General features: G+C 39.2%; 1 long non-coding RNA gene across 1 annotated transcript in view; it reads left to right on the plus strand.

Annotated features, from left to right (window-relative positions):
• The first annotated feature begins 6,449 nt into the window (after positions 1 to 6,449).
• The window catches only part of LOC130149757 (uncharacterized), a 30,322-nt gene continuing 19,313 nt past the window's right edge, over positions 6,450 to 17,458 (plus strand). The window contains exon 1 of the long non-coding RNA XR_008822006.1: positions 6,450 to 6,786. This is a non-coding gene — a long non-coding RNA (uncharacterized LOC130149757). The remainder of the gene's footprint in view (positions 6,787 to 17,458) is intronic.

The raw sequence follows: 17,458 nt of genomic DNA on the forward strand, positions 1-17,458 counted from the left end.
AAATAATGTTTAAGATAAATATAAGCATACAGATCAGTTTAAGTGACCTTAGGTGTATTTTTAGGTCAGAAGATAAGTGAGGAAGAGGGCCAGAGGCAAAGCATTTAACTCATCCAGCCTTCTGAAAAGAAGCTTTCCCACAGCAGAAGTAGGTGGGCCCCAGGTGTAACAGGAAGGCAACTGGTACTGGATGGGGAAGGTGGGAGCGAGAGGAATAATGGTCACCAGTGGTACTAAGGAGTTCTGTGCCGTTAGAGGCAGAGCAAGCTGCCTTCTGAGAAAAGACATGTTGTTTGCTTTGCTCGTCCCATTCAATAGGGAGTGTATTCTCAGATTGAAAACTAAGACCAGAAACTGAAATAAAGCTCTGGAGTCGTGCTTTCTCAGTATATGCTTCTCAGTCGGCAGAGCAGGAAACCATGTTTTCAGTCTCTGCACTGCTTTGGCAGAAATGAATAAATAATCAGTGCTTGGTAACTAGCAGCTGAATGTTTGCATATACGTTTACATTGCAAGAAAATGCTCTGTTTTGTTAAGCCTATATTCCTACTTTGTTTATTCTTTAAAATAGGCTGTAATAAGATCGTTATGCAACCATAAACAACTGTTGGTTTTTTTTTTTTTCAAATGAAAATAAGCAGCTTCAGAGGTGTGGTATCAGTGCCAAGGGTCTGTTTATCAGAACCCGAGGCAAGTACAGTCCTCCTATGAATTTCAGCGGATTTGAAAAGTAAGTCAGCGTTTCTGAACACTAACAGAATTTACGAGTTAACTGATAAAATCACAAATCATGGCAATGAACATCAGCTCCAGGTTAAGGGCCCAATTCACTACTGAGTTGTTCCAGGCTTATACTAGTTTATTAATTTTGCATTTAATTTTTAGTGTAATGGTAAACAAGGTCCTATTCAGTTATACTGGAAGAAAATGTGTAAAGAAATCAAGATGAAAGCTTTACATAATTTTTACCTAGAGTGAAAGCAGGAGAAAATCAAGTGTGCATCCTGTAACATTCTCTGTTGCTATTACGACTACATACAGGAATTGGCTTTAAATAAGTAGGTGTCTGAAACAAGCAGGCTGTAAACAGAATGTGTATAGAAATAAAGGTAAAACCAATTACTTTCTAAATATGCAATGTCTCTTAACAATATCTATTTTATTTCTCACTTCTACCTCCAAACTCTTAACTAAAGAGTATACTGAAAAAATGCAGCAATCTGTTTCTATTTCTCTGGAGAGTGAGCAGAATTCTGTTCTGATTTGGACATCTTCGTCATCCTCATCATCCTCATCATCCTCATCATCCTCATCATCATCATCACCACCACCACCACCTATATTCTGATAGAGGAAGTTTCTGCTGATGATTAAGCCAGAAACAACAGTCACTGCCTTACAGGGTTCAGTTGAATTCCAAATGTTTTGTGATATTTTTTCGCCACCTCTTCTAGGTGCAATAAGAAAAATACGGTCTTTCCCTGTCTGTCTTTTGTTGTATCAGCCACATATACTTGATATGGAAGTCTTTGAAAGAGAGTAAGTCTGGAAAATGCTCTTTTGAAATTAAATCACTCTTTTTAAAGAATATTAGTATTATGTTATTGGAGTTCTTTCTAGTGATGCACTCTAGGTGGTGCTGATAATATAGAGTGTACACTAAAGGCATTCTGTAGCTTAGAAGAGTTCTAAGAGACTTTCTGAAAGGTTCTTTCAAATTATCTTTTAGAGGTCATGGACTTGGGATTCTGGATTCAAATTCCAAATTTTAATTTTGGAACTTATATTAGAGGTGTACTGCTTTGGGATTTTTTTGTTTCGTAATTAATGTAGTTGTTCTGTTAATAGAGTCTTTCAATTAACTTAGGTTTTCATTTTCAGTTTCTTCTCAAAGTAGTGTACTCTTCCCAGTCAAAGAAAGAAGGATAGCTTAGGAAACTCATACCTTCTGAGTTTTTCTCTCTCATTTTCTCTCTAGGTCTTGGCATTTGCAGACTGTTCAGACTGGGATCTGTTAATCTTTTCCACATTTCACTGTAACTAATGTTTTCCCCTTTCCCTCATAAAATTTGGAGGAATGACATTGATGAAAAAGGAGGAAGTTTTTAGTAAGAATAGAATTATCTAAATTTAGTAACTTTCAATCATTTCCTTCAGTATGCTCCTAAGTAAAGGAAACCTAAAAAATCTTCAGTACAATGGCTGTTACAAACAAAGGAAACCCTTCAGCGCTTTCAGCTGGCTACTGAATTGCTTCTGATGCACAAGGAGAAACAAAACAGCTCTGCACTACTCTACTGCATGCTGGCAACATTTTAGTGGAAAAAACCTTTCCCTTACACCCTGAACACTACCAACCCCATCTAGACTTTTGTAGCTACTGATGTGCAGAGATATCTGCTGAATGACAGACATTTTAGGAGTGTAATGAGGCCAGGTACAGTGACTCCTCACATGCACCCAGTCAGCACTGGTATTAGCTTGGGTCCATGGCAAACTGCATTAGCATGGCAGAAAGCCAGAGCTTTTGAAAGCTGTTAGAGTCAAGATTTATTACCTCTGGCACTTGGCCACAGTCATGGGGCTGAAATGTTTGTGGATCTGAGGTACTATCTTCACATAGGGCTGTGTTTCACTAGGTGATGTTTACCATTTGGATTGTCATCTGCCTTGTACTGTGTAAGCATACCCATTGCTTGACTGCTATAGGTGATATACCAGGTGGGTGTTAATCCTTCTGCGAGCTTTTCATCTCTCACACTTGCAGGAATGTAGGATGGACCTGGAAGAAGCTGGTCAGGTTGACTTCAGAACTGGCCATCTAGCCTAGCAGTAAAGTGTAACAGGTGGAGAATCTTTGAGTAGTAGATTGGTCATGGTAGGGCTGCTCAAGCTATCTCCTCTTGCCACTCTGATGATCCTCTTCCAAGATGTGACTTAGTCGCAAAAGTGAAATTGTTGAAGTTTGAGTGTGACATGAAGCCCACCAAAAAATTGTCCAGATAAGTACCTAGCTCCTCTTAAGAATCATATCTATACATCTCAAGCCAAAGGGAAAATGTGTCAATCTCAACACCAACTGTACTATGGCACTGAGATACCTGACACAGACCAAGCAAATATGACAATCATCAAACTGGTGTAACAAGCCAGCTTCATACTACTGTAAATGTTCATAGCAGTGACAGCGGGAGACTGAACTACTACTGTTATTCATCATTCTGTCTCCCTGATGGAAGCAGACCTTCCAGCATTGCTGGCAACAGGCTCTCCAGGTTCTCTGGTTCTCTGGTCTCCCCTGCAGTACTGCTGCCATCTGTTCTGCTAGTGTGCATATGTGACATGCTTGATCTTGTTGACTCAAGGGTAGTCAAAATTCGGACTTCCTCAGTTTCCTACTGGGGAATCCAGACACTCCTTTGAGCACACCACCTTTAAAAATCTGATCTGATGGAGAGATGCATATTTAGATCTTACCATGCTACTACCCTCTGTTCAGTTAGATATACATATATATTTATAAGATAAGGTGACTTAATGGGAAACTCCCATCTGGACTGTCTGTCCTCTCAGCAGGGGATTATATTGAAATTCATGGTTGCTGATCACAGGTTGGTCTCCTGTGTTCTGTTCTGGATGAGCAGCGGTTCTGTTTGTGAACGTGCACAATTATAAAGTGGGATCCACTGAGTTTATTGGCAGAGGAGTTTGAGATGTTATGGGGTGGAGGTCCTTTTATGCTTCAGATACCTATGCTGGAGGAGTCAGAACAGAATACACTGACAGAAGAAGTCAGGTGATACTGGAGATACATTATTCACCAGCAAGGATGGCTCATCTTTTCCTAATTCCTCCTTCTTCAGACACACAGGGAAGTGGTCTTTTACTGAAAAGATTTTATATTAAAATATAGATGATTCTTAAGAAAGAGGCATTGTGGTGTCATGTCAAACTCCTTGAGGCCTTAGGCACTCATATACTAGCTTCATATCTGAACATTATGGTGAAACTAGTTGAGGTTTCTCTAAAAATAATAGAACAACTTAGGTTGGAAGGGACCTCCAAAGGTCTCTAGTCCAACCCTCAGCTCAAAGCAGAGATAAATTCAAAGTTAAAGTTCCTCATGGCTTTGCACTGCTGAATTATGAAGTATCCAAATCCAAAAACCTCTCCAGTTAGCCTGTTCCAAGGCTTGAATGCTCAGCGTGAAATTTTTTTCCATTTCTCTGGTTAGAAAATCCTTTGCTGGAGCACGGGACTGTTGCCCCTTTTCTCAGAAGAGTTTAGCTCTGTCAGCTCCCCTTTTTCTTAATGGAAGACTACAGTTATATCCTCTCCTTAGCCAGGCTGTGCAAACTCAGCACCATCTTCCCCATATGCTTCAGCCACCTAATCTTCATTGGCTCATGCTAATCTCTGGTTGAATTTTTTTTTTTTTTTTAATTAGTGGGCCAAAACCTGGAAACATTTATTTGGATTTGCCCTCAAGACAGCTCAGTGGAGGGATTCCCTTGACATGATGGCTATATTCTTAAGGCAGAATTCATACTCAACTTGTTGTCCACCATTCAGGTCCTTTTCTGCAAAGCCACTTTCTCTCTGCTCAGCTCCCAGCCTGTAATGCCTCATGGAGTTATCCTGTTCCAGATGCAGGAGTTTGCATTTGCCCTTGAGTTTCACGAGGTTCACGTTGGCCCACGCCTCTGGCTTACTGAGGACTGTCTGAAAGGCAGCCCTGCCCCATAGCATAAGCATAAGCACTGTCCAAAGTTAATGATAAGTAAATTGATCCAGAGCAGTATGCAAGCACACTGGAAATTCAGTGTTTGGGCAATAGCACTATTTACTACTGGAAAAAGTTAACAAGTTACTTGAGTCTTTTCAAGCACAATCGAAAACATATCCTCATAGAAACAGACAAGCAACTCAAGTGTATGATCTAACAATCCCTTAATATTATTCCTATTATGTACCTTGTGAAGCCTTTTCTGGATGCATCACATACTTCCACAGTGATTTAAATATTACGACATATGAAAGATAAGCTTGTTGTAGTTCTTGTGCCTGTAATCATTCGTGTTTACTTCAGATTCCATTTATCAGTGAATCCTGCTGTTTATCCTCTTGCTTCAATCAAATAATAATAATAATAATAATAATAAAAAAATCAGATCTACAGAGCTGTCCTCATGATATTTCAGAAATTAAAATAACTCTAAACATAGCTATTTCAGAAGGATCACATAACTGCAAATGTTCTAGATATCACCCTGGATGTTTTTGTGGTGAAATATCATCTGTGCTTTCCAAGCTATGTAAAAAAGCCTTATTAAATTAGGAATAACTAATATGCTGATAATTGGTAAGAAAAAAATGATGTAGTTAATATCAGCTGAGACACTTGTCTAAGTTTAGTTTAGACACTTAACATGTCTAAGTTTATCAATGCTTCACTTTTTTGTGCTTTTTTTTTTTCATACTATCTCCACATTTTGACAAAGGAAGAATCTTTTTCAGATTTAATATCCATGTTAACCATATTCATTTGAAAAAGGATATGATTGTGGGGTCTTCAGGTCTGTGGTTTCCTTTATAAGCAATATTACTCTTAAACTTCAGGTTCCTGAAATTTTCCATTCTAAACCAACCAACCAACCCAAAAAACACTCATGTTTTTCATGGGAAGAACATATTATTTCTATGAAAAAAATTCAAAAGCAAAGAATACATTGACAGCATACTTAAATTGAAAATATTGCCTTTTTTTCTCAAAATATTAAAAGATTTAGATTATTTTATTTTTATTTGCTCTATTTCTTCCTAATCTTTCTATTTCTTTTTTCTACACTGGATATAAGGGAGTAAAATCTGATTTTTTGAGTACCTCCTCTGCCATTTGTCATCTTCTCTCTAGGAAACTACCAAATAACAAAAGAAAAAAGGAAAACTTGTCCCTTAGCTCTATAGTAGTATCACAGTAATGACACTGTAACATTTACAAAGCCATTTAGTTAAATAAGAAAGGGGAAAGGAATGGTGTAGTCATTCATTTTTACAGCTTACAGAGGTGAAAAGAAAATGAAGTAGAAGAAGGAAAAAAAATAACATTATAAATGTCAAGAGTAAATATTTCTAAAATAATACAGAGTTGTTACATTTTCAATCCTGTCAAAGAAATTTTTCTCCCAAAATATTGTCATATGCGATGGTTCTTTCTGGTTTTGTGAAAATCTCAAGCGCTCTCTGAGATACATGAACCATACTAGCTTCAGGACGCTCATTAGCCTTGGTTCTAAATTTGCAACACATACTGATGCAATGGAATATGTGACAATATGTGAACAAAGATTATCGAGTGCTGGGTGGGGGCTTTCTGGCTGAGTATCTGTCCAGATAAGACTCACGTACTGTTGGCAAGTTTACCAATACTTCAGATGCACATAGGCTGAGTTCTCACTGAACCTATGCCAATTTTGTGATGTGTGGCTGAGCTACTTATGTTTGGCTTATGAACTGGTCATTCCAAAAGTTTGGAACTTGGTATATAGGTTCGGTTCACCAGTGAAAAAGCAACATCCAGTGCAAAGCTGTAAAAGAAGCCCAAACCCTTCAGTCTCTCCTGAACCAATACTCTGACTCCAGACCACGTTTACAGGATGTCTGTGATATATTTGAAAATGCTGAGCTGCACTGAGCACTGCTGATCTCCCAGTTTCTCACATGAGGACAGCAAATATCTCAGGGTCTAACCTTTCTACAAAGATCAACAAAGACCTCTCTGCTATGGTGAGTTTAAATTTTCTCCTGGCTTATTGATGATTGACCCAAGAAACATAAAAGGAACATGACGTGTTGTAATGAATAAATGATTTGAGGTCTTTGAGCTGATTCACATGTATTTCCCACTGCAGTGTGTGAACTCTCTCCTGCTGACTCCAGCAAGGGGTGCACCTCGTATTTCTGAGGGAAGGAGAGAAAATAAAGGAAAAAAAAAAGAGAAAAAGGGGAATCTTAGCAAGAAAATAGGTGATGCCTGCTATCTCTGCTAAAAGGATTTAGTTTTTAGTACAAGGTGAACAGTCAAGCTTGAAACAATGGGGAAGTATTTTGTCAACATCCCACTCTGAACATTTCCAATTCCCAGTAGACCCAGGTATTAAGACCTGCCAAGTCCCGTGATGTCTTGCACAGCCAGAAATGAACGAAGAGTAAAAGCAAACACAATTCTGATTTTATTGCAGAACTCCTTGAATAACAAACTTTTTAACCTTTGCTTTTGGTGTCAAACTAACATGCAAGGGAAAATATGGAAAAGATGAAAAGATGATTTTTTCTCGGCAGACTGGCCTTCCCTTTTATCTGGCAGGTTTGTTCCAGCTAAGCCAGCCTGTGACTGCAGTCCCTTCAGCAGTATAAAAGCACTCTGCACTGTAACACAGCTGTGTAGTGGCTGGGTAAAATTTGATTTGTGAATGCTGAAGAGGATGTAAATAGGTAGCTTCAGAACTTGGACTGACTTCCAGAATGTCAGCTGCATTGACCTATGCTGTGTGGTGTGTGTCCACAAGATTTCTTTTCCATGAAAGCTGTTGTTGTATTGCAATAAACACTATAGAAAAGACTGTAGAAAAGATTATTCTGCTGCTGAGGTAATGCAATGCATCTGAAGAGATCTTGTTTATTCTGTGTGGATTCTTATAATACATACTCATGGAAGCTGGCTAACATCTGCTGCATATTTGTTCTTTCATTGACACTCCAGGCCATAATAAAAGCTAAATAAGATCCTTTATTTTGGTAGTTTCCTAGATAGGATGGTGGTGTTAAATTTTTAAAACCATATTTTGCTGTAACTTTGTGTCACTGTTGAGATGGACACGACACACAAAGGATTGTGCACAAAACCAAAAGGCCAAAAGGCTGTTTATTGTTCTAACAAGGCTTTTTATATATTTCTCAAGAATAGGTGTCTATACATGATTGGTTCACTCACAGACCATTAGTTCATGATGATGGCCTTTTCTTTGCTACATCTTTGATACACTTCTTCTACTTGTGCATCTGGCAGTTCCTTGTCTTGTTGGCTCAGCTTTTCTCAGGACTTTCGTAGACTCTTCAAGGATACACAGGTATCTTTTCAAGGCTAATGTTAAGCTTGCATTCCGATCCCTTGGACCAGCCGGGGTTTCCCACAACTTTGTGTTAGACCTGAATAATTAAAAAATGGAGCATTTCAGCAAAATGTGGTAAGAGAAGAGAGAGAGAGAGAGAGGTTTCCCGGGGAAACCTGTCTATAATATTTAAATTATTCTGGGAAAACTCTGTCTCCTGCTGTCGCAAAAGGAGTGGTTAGGTCAGGTAGCTTAAAGAATTACCACCAAAGAGTTTAAGTGAAATAGGCTTAATATGAATGTGTGGAAATGCAACTACACAAGATTTGATGGCAAAGTTCACTCTGTTACTTACTGCATGGAGTAAATGCAGAGAGATAAATCAAGCTGAAATCAAGTCAGAATAGAGTTGGAAACAGTTTATAAAGATCAAAGGTATAAAGGGGTAAAGGAGATCCTGTTGTTGAGTCATGAGGTTTAGAGTAGACCCTCTTGCTTTGTAAATTCTCACAGAGTTTAAGTGCAGCTGGATCTATTCCTAGTCTGAAACTTAGACAACAGATTCAATCTAAAGGGGAGAGAGAGGGAGTTCACAGTTCATAAGAATTTAACAGCAAATCAATTTGTTTTAAATCACAAAGTTACATCATTACCTAACTACTTCAAGCTTGTAATACATATTACAGCAAAAGTATATACCTACTAAAAGCTTTCCCTGGAGTTCAGTGAAATACATCTTATGCCTTTGAATTCCTCAGCGGGCAAAGGGTTGAGCTTTGAGGAGCAGGGGTATCAGCCCAGGCCCCATCCTTGACTTTCCGCGATGGTTCCCCTAGTATCACAGACTTAGAGGTTTGCAAGCTCTGAGCAGCATCCTGCTCAGAGGGAGATGCTGGTTGCAGCCCGCTGTGGTCCAGAAGAGCTCACAAGGGGTTTATTTTGGGACTGCTGTTTATAAGGCCGTGACATAATTGGCCTTAATCATCAGCAAATTTCCATCCTGACTGTGACCTGAGTTGGTAATTTTCTCAAAAATTTCAGGAACAGTGTCTCATTCTACACGGTTACCACCTGGGCTATGGTCTGGCAGGAACATTCCAGGGCTGTCAGGGAAAGTAACTGGTTGTTTCCATTCTTCATCCCTGCTTTGACCAGCCCACAGGAGTTCCAGCACGGACAGTGCTGTTCTCTGCCTCAGTTGAGTAGGAGTAACTGGTACAGTCAAGGGATACTTAACTGCCCAACTCATTACTCAAGGCACGGAGAGCTGATCGGCGGCTCCTGAGGTTGTAGAACAGCCTGGAGGAAGGGGAAAAGTGCATCACCACACCTGCTCAGTATAACTTCTGGAAGGAAAGTTATTTCTCCAGAGGAGCAAAGTTGTCTGTTGTTATCTTTGTGGCTTGTAATTGTTTCAGCCTTTGAGTGAGCCCTATGTGTTGTCATCTTCTGTGTTCAGATCTGCTTAACTTTCACATGTCTTCAATCAAGATACCCTAAAGTACTTTCTGTCTTGATGGTATCCTGAAATACTGTGAGATAGAAGCATGACCTACCTCATCCTGACCTGTGCACCATGTGGAGGAAATACTGGAAATTTTCACTCATTGGGGACTGTGAGAATTAATGATTTTTTAATATTCTTCCATTCTGCTAACAAAGCAGTGTTGCAATTAATACAGCTCTAGCTGACACTTCGTCTAGAAAAATATGTATTGTCCTGGGAAGAATTCAAGGGAAAATGGAAATGATATCATTCTTCTTCGCTCCCACTCCCATTAAATAGGAACTTAAAAGCTAAGCATTTCTTCCTGAGCTGGGATGGCCTCCACCCCAAAAATGTTCTGTTCTTAGGTAGGAAAACAAAACCAACATGTTTTTACTCTCCTGAAAGGAATGAGCACAGGTCAGACTCCCTAGGTATTTGGAAAAGGAGATCCTAAGAACATATGTTAAGAACTCCACCCACATACAATAAGTAGATGGGAAAAAAAGTAAACCTCTGAATACTCAGGTCTCATAGGAAATGAGGCCAGAACTTAGGGGCAAAGGAAATGGAAGAGCGTACAAGACTAGCCAGATGTTTTGTGAATAACAATAGTAACTAAGTGTTGTTCCACAACAGATCACAGCTGGGAGTGGGTCTCTGTCTTTGATGGTGTCCAACTGCAACTGCCTAAAAGGAGGTGTGAACCTCATTTGGTAATTATAGAATAACACGTTGAGATGGGGAATGCCTCTTTACCTTCAGACAGCACATTAGTTTATGCCTTCAAGAGCAATGTTTTTGTTCCTCAAAACCACACGATCATTTCCAGAATTAAATATGCTTCCAGATTTATACTCAAAGTTGTAGCTTTAAGTAGAATTACTTTCTAGTCTCCTGAGGTCTTGTTCTATTGGCATCTACTTTGTGCAAATGTCTCCCTCCGTAATTTCTTCTCTTTCCAGCATTTATCATGTCTCAAAGTTGTCTTTATTTGAGTCTGCTGCCAACTGAAGTGCAGAACAGAATCTGCCAGTTCTTTGGACAGAATATGTTTTCCCATTTGCTCATCTGAATAGTTTTCTCAACAAAGATTCTGCAGCTACTTAAGACACTCTGGAATAACTTGAGTTATCCCATATTATAGTGTCCCATTTGTTTGCTCTGGCAATTGATTTTATGTTTTCTTATTTATTATTAAATCTGTTGTGGCAGTACTTTCATGTGGTGCAGGGTGAGATTTCCTTCAGAAGTCTCTGGAGTGCCCGTCCCTTATTTTAAAGTCTTGTGCAGCTGGCAAGCTGTGTTGCTGATATTTCACAGAACTCTGTCAGGCTCTTTATTTATCTATGTGCCCTCTGGTGCTCCAGAGTCACCCTGATGGAAAGTCATGTCTGGGTTGCAGTGCTGGCTGGATGCCATGCACTGCCCTGTGTGATTCCAGCTCCATGGAGGGGGACTCACATACCTGTCCTGGTCCTGCTGGCTGAGCAGTCACACCTCATGCTTCAGCATGGTGCTGTGCTTGGGTCTTAGGTTTCATTTGCACCTGCTCAGTTTTTAAGTCACTGAACTACAGACACTTCAGGGATGGACTCCAGCAGTTGTGATCAAACTCCTCATATATATATATATATATATATATATATGTACACACATATATATTCAACCCCATATTCTGTCTGGATTTCCATTTTGTAGGTAAACCATTCCCTACATATACAGCTTATGCAGGTTGCCTTTCCAGATGACTGGCTCTCCTGAATTATCTTGTGGCATGTGACAGAAAGAAATAACTCTCACTCAGTATTTGCCCCCTACCCTCAGTTATCTGTTGAATTTATAGGCAGCAGCTATATTAGTAAATTCAGGAGTGCTTGGCAATTGTCCTGGAACTGGTTTGTCTGTGCTTGTAAATTGTTAGGACAGTGCTGGTAAAGAATTTGCTGAGTTTATGACATTCCCTGGACAATTCGTAGACTTGGCTTGCCAAAGAAAATTGGCACAACTCTAGGCAGATTACTTACAACCTGTTTGGTTTGAAGGCTGTGACAGTTTATTAATAGACTTGAGGTGAACTGTGATCATTGTTCTCAGTTACTGTAGGTGTGAGCTATACATTCTGAAGTTGATATGATAGAAAGGACAAAGTGTTTGCAAGCTGTCTCGTGCCCAGCCTTTCTGGATCTTGACTCTAAAAGACTTGTGCATTACACCTTCCTGTGCTTCCTGTCAGTGTTAAGTGTGAAAACAGGCTGAGGTGGTTTCTATGCCCACAACATGCACAAATGTGCAATATGGGAAGTGGGAGTTTTGCTTACAGAAGGAAGAACCACTTAGATCACAGGTGTGATCCAAACTTTGGTGGAGTTTCTCCTGTATGTTATACAATACTAACATGGTATTATTGTATTGCTTAGCTCCTTTATGTCAGGATGTTGGCTGCCAAGATGGTTTAGCTTCCTGTATTTTTTAACCTTCATTATGGCCATCTCTCCTTTCCACCCATCTGCTGAAATCCCTTGAATTAAGAGTACCTTTAGCATAGGAATAGGTTTAGAAAACAAAAGGTCAGTAGCAGCATTATTTCTTTTGTGACTTCATTAATATCTTTGACTGTTAGAGCAAATTAGTCAATGAATGGCAGACAAGCGCTCCCAAGAATGCACTTCTCTTCAGATGGCTGCAGCATCCTACTTATTTTACAGTACTATCTATGCTGATGTGTGTGTGTGAGGAAGCCAGTACCTGTGTCCTACAGGAACACAAAGACTATGTAGCAAAGAGGTCCTTTCAGTGCTGTCCAGGTATCTAGCCATTCCTTTCCACTTCTGCTGCAACCCTAAGCACTATCAAGTAAGAAGTAGAGCAGCCTATTTTTGTAGTTTGCCCACCAGTTTATTTCATAATTTCTTCCCCTGATTTGTGGGGAAAGCTTGAGGTTAACATCTGGAAAAGTGCTGCCTTCAGAAGTGAACAAGCAATGATGAGCTCCCTGCTACTCTGTTGAAATTATTAGTCTGCCTCTGGTCTGTGACTGCATCAGTATCTGCAACCAGTTTGGGTCAAGGTGCTATTCAGCCACCTGCTCAGCATCCTCCCTGTGTCATCCTCTTGGAACATATGATCCTATATAGTAAGGGTAAATTGTGAAAATGTCTTGCCACTTCCAAGATCTATGACTGAGGAGAGTTTTTGGGAAAACACCAAATAACAAAGAAAACCAGATGATAAATCACTGTGAATAGAGGCCTACAGTGTAGGCAATACAGTCCTTTTCCTCTCTCTCTTTTTTTTTTTTTTTTTAATCAGCAATATCACAGCGGCCAAAGGTAAAAATGTCGAGTTCTGTGAGAACTGTAAGAGTAGGAGGAAAAGATGTAACCTTTAATGTGTCCAGAGAAGGGCAATGAAGCTGGTGAAGGGTCTGGAGCACAAGTATGATGAGGAGCGGCTGAGGGAACTGGGGATGTTTAGCCTGGAGGAAAGGACACTCAAGGGAGACCTTCTCGCTATCTACGACTACCTGAGAGGAGGTTGTAGCAAGGTGGGTGACCGTCTCTTCTCCCTAGCAAGAAGTGATAGGACAAGAGGAAATGGCCTCAAGTTGTGCCAGGGGAGGTTTAGCTTAGAAATTAGGTAAAAATTCTTACTAGAAAGGTTTTCAAGCATTGGAACAGGCTGCCCAGGAAGGTGATTGAGTCACCATCCATGGAGATCTTTAAAAGATGTGTAGATGTGGCATATGGGTTAGTAGTGGACTTGGCAGTGCTAGGTTAACAGTTGGACTCCATGATGCGAAAGTTTTTTTCCAACCTAAATGATTGTAACTATATCTAGACATATCCAAAGACAGAAGAGGATATTTCTCTGACATGTGTGTACTTTGGGAAATACTCATCATGTTCTCCAGGGGTATTTCTAATTATGTGACAACTATGCAGAAAACTGAGAGGTCCTATTGCTTTATCAACATTTGGTAGCCCAAGATGCCATTTTGAGCGTCCTGTTTGCACAAGTTTGTATCTATGAAAACAAAACAATGTTTGTAGATTATATCATATTCTATAGCATATACACAAAGTGCACATTTGTGTAGAGGTAACAAAAATAGATATGAATGCATATTAATAATAATTGATTGTTCACTTTTATATTGTGTTCTTTACTGATAAATCATTAGGACTGTGAATGCTTAATAAAACTACATTTTGTCACCGCCTTTACAATGTTAAAACTTATTTGTTTACATTCGTTGAAACTGTCTGCAGATGTCTGCAGTGTACATGCCTGCATCTGAGCAGTCACCTTCCATCCTTTTCATAGGCAATGAAAAATAATAGGTGTTTCCAGAGTTCAGTGTCCTCTCACATTTGCAGCATATAGTGTAGAGGCCTCATCTTTTTCTGCTAAAAATCTTCAGCAAGAATGCTATCATCTTTTTTTATCTATCTGCAGTGCTCTCACTGTTGCTCTCACAAAGGTTCTTCTGAGCATGGTTCTCATCGGAAGCACATCTTTTGCCTCAGAGCCCTCCAGCTTTTTGCCAGTGCTTCAAATTCAGCAGTTCTCCAGGGAGAATTAGTGTCCTTCTCCCATGCAACTGTCTGGTGAAAGATTTCTTTACCACAGAAGCTAAGGATGAACTGTTTTTCTCAAAACCATTGGACAAATGACAATGTCATCAATTCCAGAGAGACTCCAAGAGCCAAAGTTCAATTTCTTATTTTAGGAAGGCACTGTGTAAAGATCTCGAAGTTAGGAGCCTTTCCTGACCTCAGTGTGTGAACATATTTGCCTCGTTACTGGAGGTTGCAGCAGTGGTCAGTGGCAGTCACTCTGGAGACATCCTGGTAAACTCTGAGACCTGCTGGACAGATGGTCCACGTGAATCTCATAAGCGGCTCCAAAAAAGTATGGAAAACTGACGGAAAATTGGACAACGGCCAAAGCTAGTGATAATTTCATACATACTGGAATAGGAGTGATAAGATGAAATAATTTTATTGATGGAAATCTGTATCATGAACACAAAATAAGGAAACAGTGATCAAGAACAACGGGAGACAGGCAGTGTCCCTGTGATGATAGCTACATGTATCTTTGTGTTGACGAGAGCTTCTTTGTGTGTGTGGTGATTTTTTTTTCCCTATTCTGCATGCAAGATAACACATTTAATTTCACTTTACTAGATTAATTGTATAGTCCAGCCATCCATCTAGGTCTCACTTTTGAATGGACATTTTTATGTCAGAGGTTATAACTAATTAATAACTAAGAATGAAATCCATTTCTGGAATAATTTCTGTGTGGTCCATGGACCTGTAGTCTGTAGTTTGTGAACAAAATATTTGTTCAGAACTCACAGCTTTCAAAATGGAAAAAACCCAAACCAAAACAACAAAAATAAGACAGAATTGTTTTACCTTTCAGAAAAAAACAAATGAGCTTTACAGGCAAATGAAGTTGGCTACTGTGTGTCTGACCACACAGACTTATAATCCACTATAGAAAAACATCTGTTTTACTACAGGCCAAGTTCTGAATTGTTTTAAGCCTGTGTGGGTGTACACAGAAATTACATAGAAAAAACCTAGAGGCGTAGCTCCAGGGGCAGGAGAATGTCAAAAGCCTCAGTTCTCCATATATACTAAGGGAAAGAAGAAAGTGGATATACAGATATCTTCTGAATGTGATGCCTGTCTTAGAGTTGCAAATTTGTCATAACAGGCATACCTGAAAGGAATATCCTGATAATATCCAAGTCAACATAGTCAAGGACAGTTCTTCCCAGAGACAGCATTGCACTGCTGAAATACAAGAGGTTTCATACAAGACAGTGCTCGGTTCCATCGTCTCCTTAGAGAAGCCTCTTAGAGCCAAGTGCAGAAGCTCATAATGGAGGCAAAAGTCTAGAAATGCCTTCTTTCTCCTTGTTACTCATTTTCTTATTTAAAATGTCAGGGGCAATCTAGACAAAAATGTTGTATACATTCACCTTACCATTTTGTAAGTAAACACCAGATGAATGTAATGTGCAACAGGCCTCCACTATGCCCTAATTTGTACAGGAAATACACAGGAAAATTGTTTTGAAGTATTTGTTAAATGTAATATATGCAACCTGAAAGAATGACCATAAAAATTATTTTATTTGTAATAGTTTTGACAACATAGATGCATTTTTCCTTTACTAATTAATAAAGCATATACAAAGGGGTTATGGTGTAAGTAAGAAAGCAAGACAAGTTGTATTAAGCATTAGGAAAAAATGAGCTTATAGAAATAATGCTCATAGTGAAAAAAATATTAGATTTCTTTTAAGTTTGGAAAAAAGACTAACAAGGAAAAAGTGTGGAAGTGATCATGATAGCCTAAAAGTAGCAAGTATGCATTTTGAGGAGGATGAAGATTATATGCTCAGGTCAGGAAATAGAAAAGATAATCATAATTTATAACAAGGAAGGTTTCCATTAGATTTAATGAAACCCTTCTAACTGGTTTGGTAATTTAGCACTGGGACAAGCTATAGATAAAGGTTATGGAAATCCCTTTGTTTTATAGGAACAAATAGCATTAATTTCTACCAGACACTGTTATGGCACACTAAAACCAACCATATTTAACCCACAGAGTCAGAATGGAACTGCTTTTGTTGTCACATGCACTCCTACATTTCAGTACTTGTGGTGTCTTTATAAGAATTAGGGGAAATTTCAAGATTTTGTTTCAGCAGCATTTCTCTCCTCTTTCACATGAACCCTAATGTGCCTTTACACAAAACTTGTTCAGTGACTTCTTCTTCCTCAAATAGTCTTTTTGGCTACTTGCAAAGACTTTCATGATAGTTTCCCTTTCCTTCCTGAACGTTACACTGAAATATTGCACCACAAGCCTTAATGATGTATGCCAGATTAAAGCATAGCTGTTTACTTTAAAGGAAATTACAAGGATTTCAAAAACTTTTTTTAGCCTGAGGATTTTTCCTACAATGTCTAATCGTGGCCATGCATTGCTTCTAAGAGGAATCCAGGGCTCAAAGAGGAGTCTAGAGTGAACAAAACAGTATCAAAGAAATAGAAAGCTGTGTAAGAAATTCATCCAGAATAAATGAGGAGTGCCTGGTTACCTCAGTATGCAGTTGTTAGTCTGATCCAGATTCAAAATTCAGACTTTGACCATCTGAATTAGCCACCCTAGTGTGTAGGAGGGCTCACCTGGACCTGTGAGGTGAGTCAAAGCACCGAAGTTGGGCACCAATGTTCATGGTACTATCAGTGGTAGGAGGCCGTCACCTCCAGGAGAGATGCTCAGCTCTCCAAAGAGGTGCTGAGTGTGAAATGTAGCTTAGACTTATCCACCAAGAACAAGACGGTGTGAAGAAGATCATAAAGTAACATGGCTCTGTAAGGTAGTGGTTAGCTACCCAGTAATGAATAGGCACTCAAGAATCTATCTATCTATCTATCTATCTATCTATCTATCTATCTATCTATCTATCTATCTATCTATCTATCTATCTATCTATCTATCTATCTATCTACCTACCTACCTACCTACCTACCTACCTATCTATCTATCTATCTATATCTATCTATCTATCTATCTATCTATCTATCTATCTATCTATCTATCTATCTATCTATCTATCTATCTATCTATCTATCTATCTATCTATCTACCTACCTATCTACCTACCTATCTACCTACCTATCTATCTATCTATCTACCTACCTACCTACCTACCTACCTACCTACCTACCTACCTATCTGTATGTATGTCTATATGTCTGTCTCTCTGTATCAAATCTATTACTTATCAACTGGTAAAAACAGCAGAAGAAGGGTATGAAGGGTTTTC

Source organism: Falco biarmicus, chromosome 5 (assembly GCF_023638135.1).
Source record: "Falco biarmicus isolate bFalBia1 chromosome 5, bFalBia1.pri, whole genome shotgun sequence".
NCBI classification, from domain to species: domain Eukaryota; kingdom Metazoa; phylum Chordata; class Aves; order Falconiformes; family Falconidae; genus Falco; species Falco biarmicus.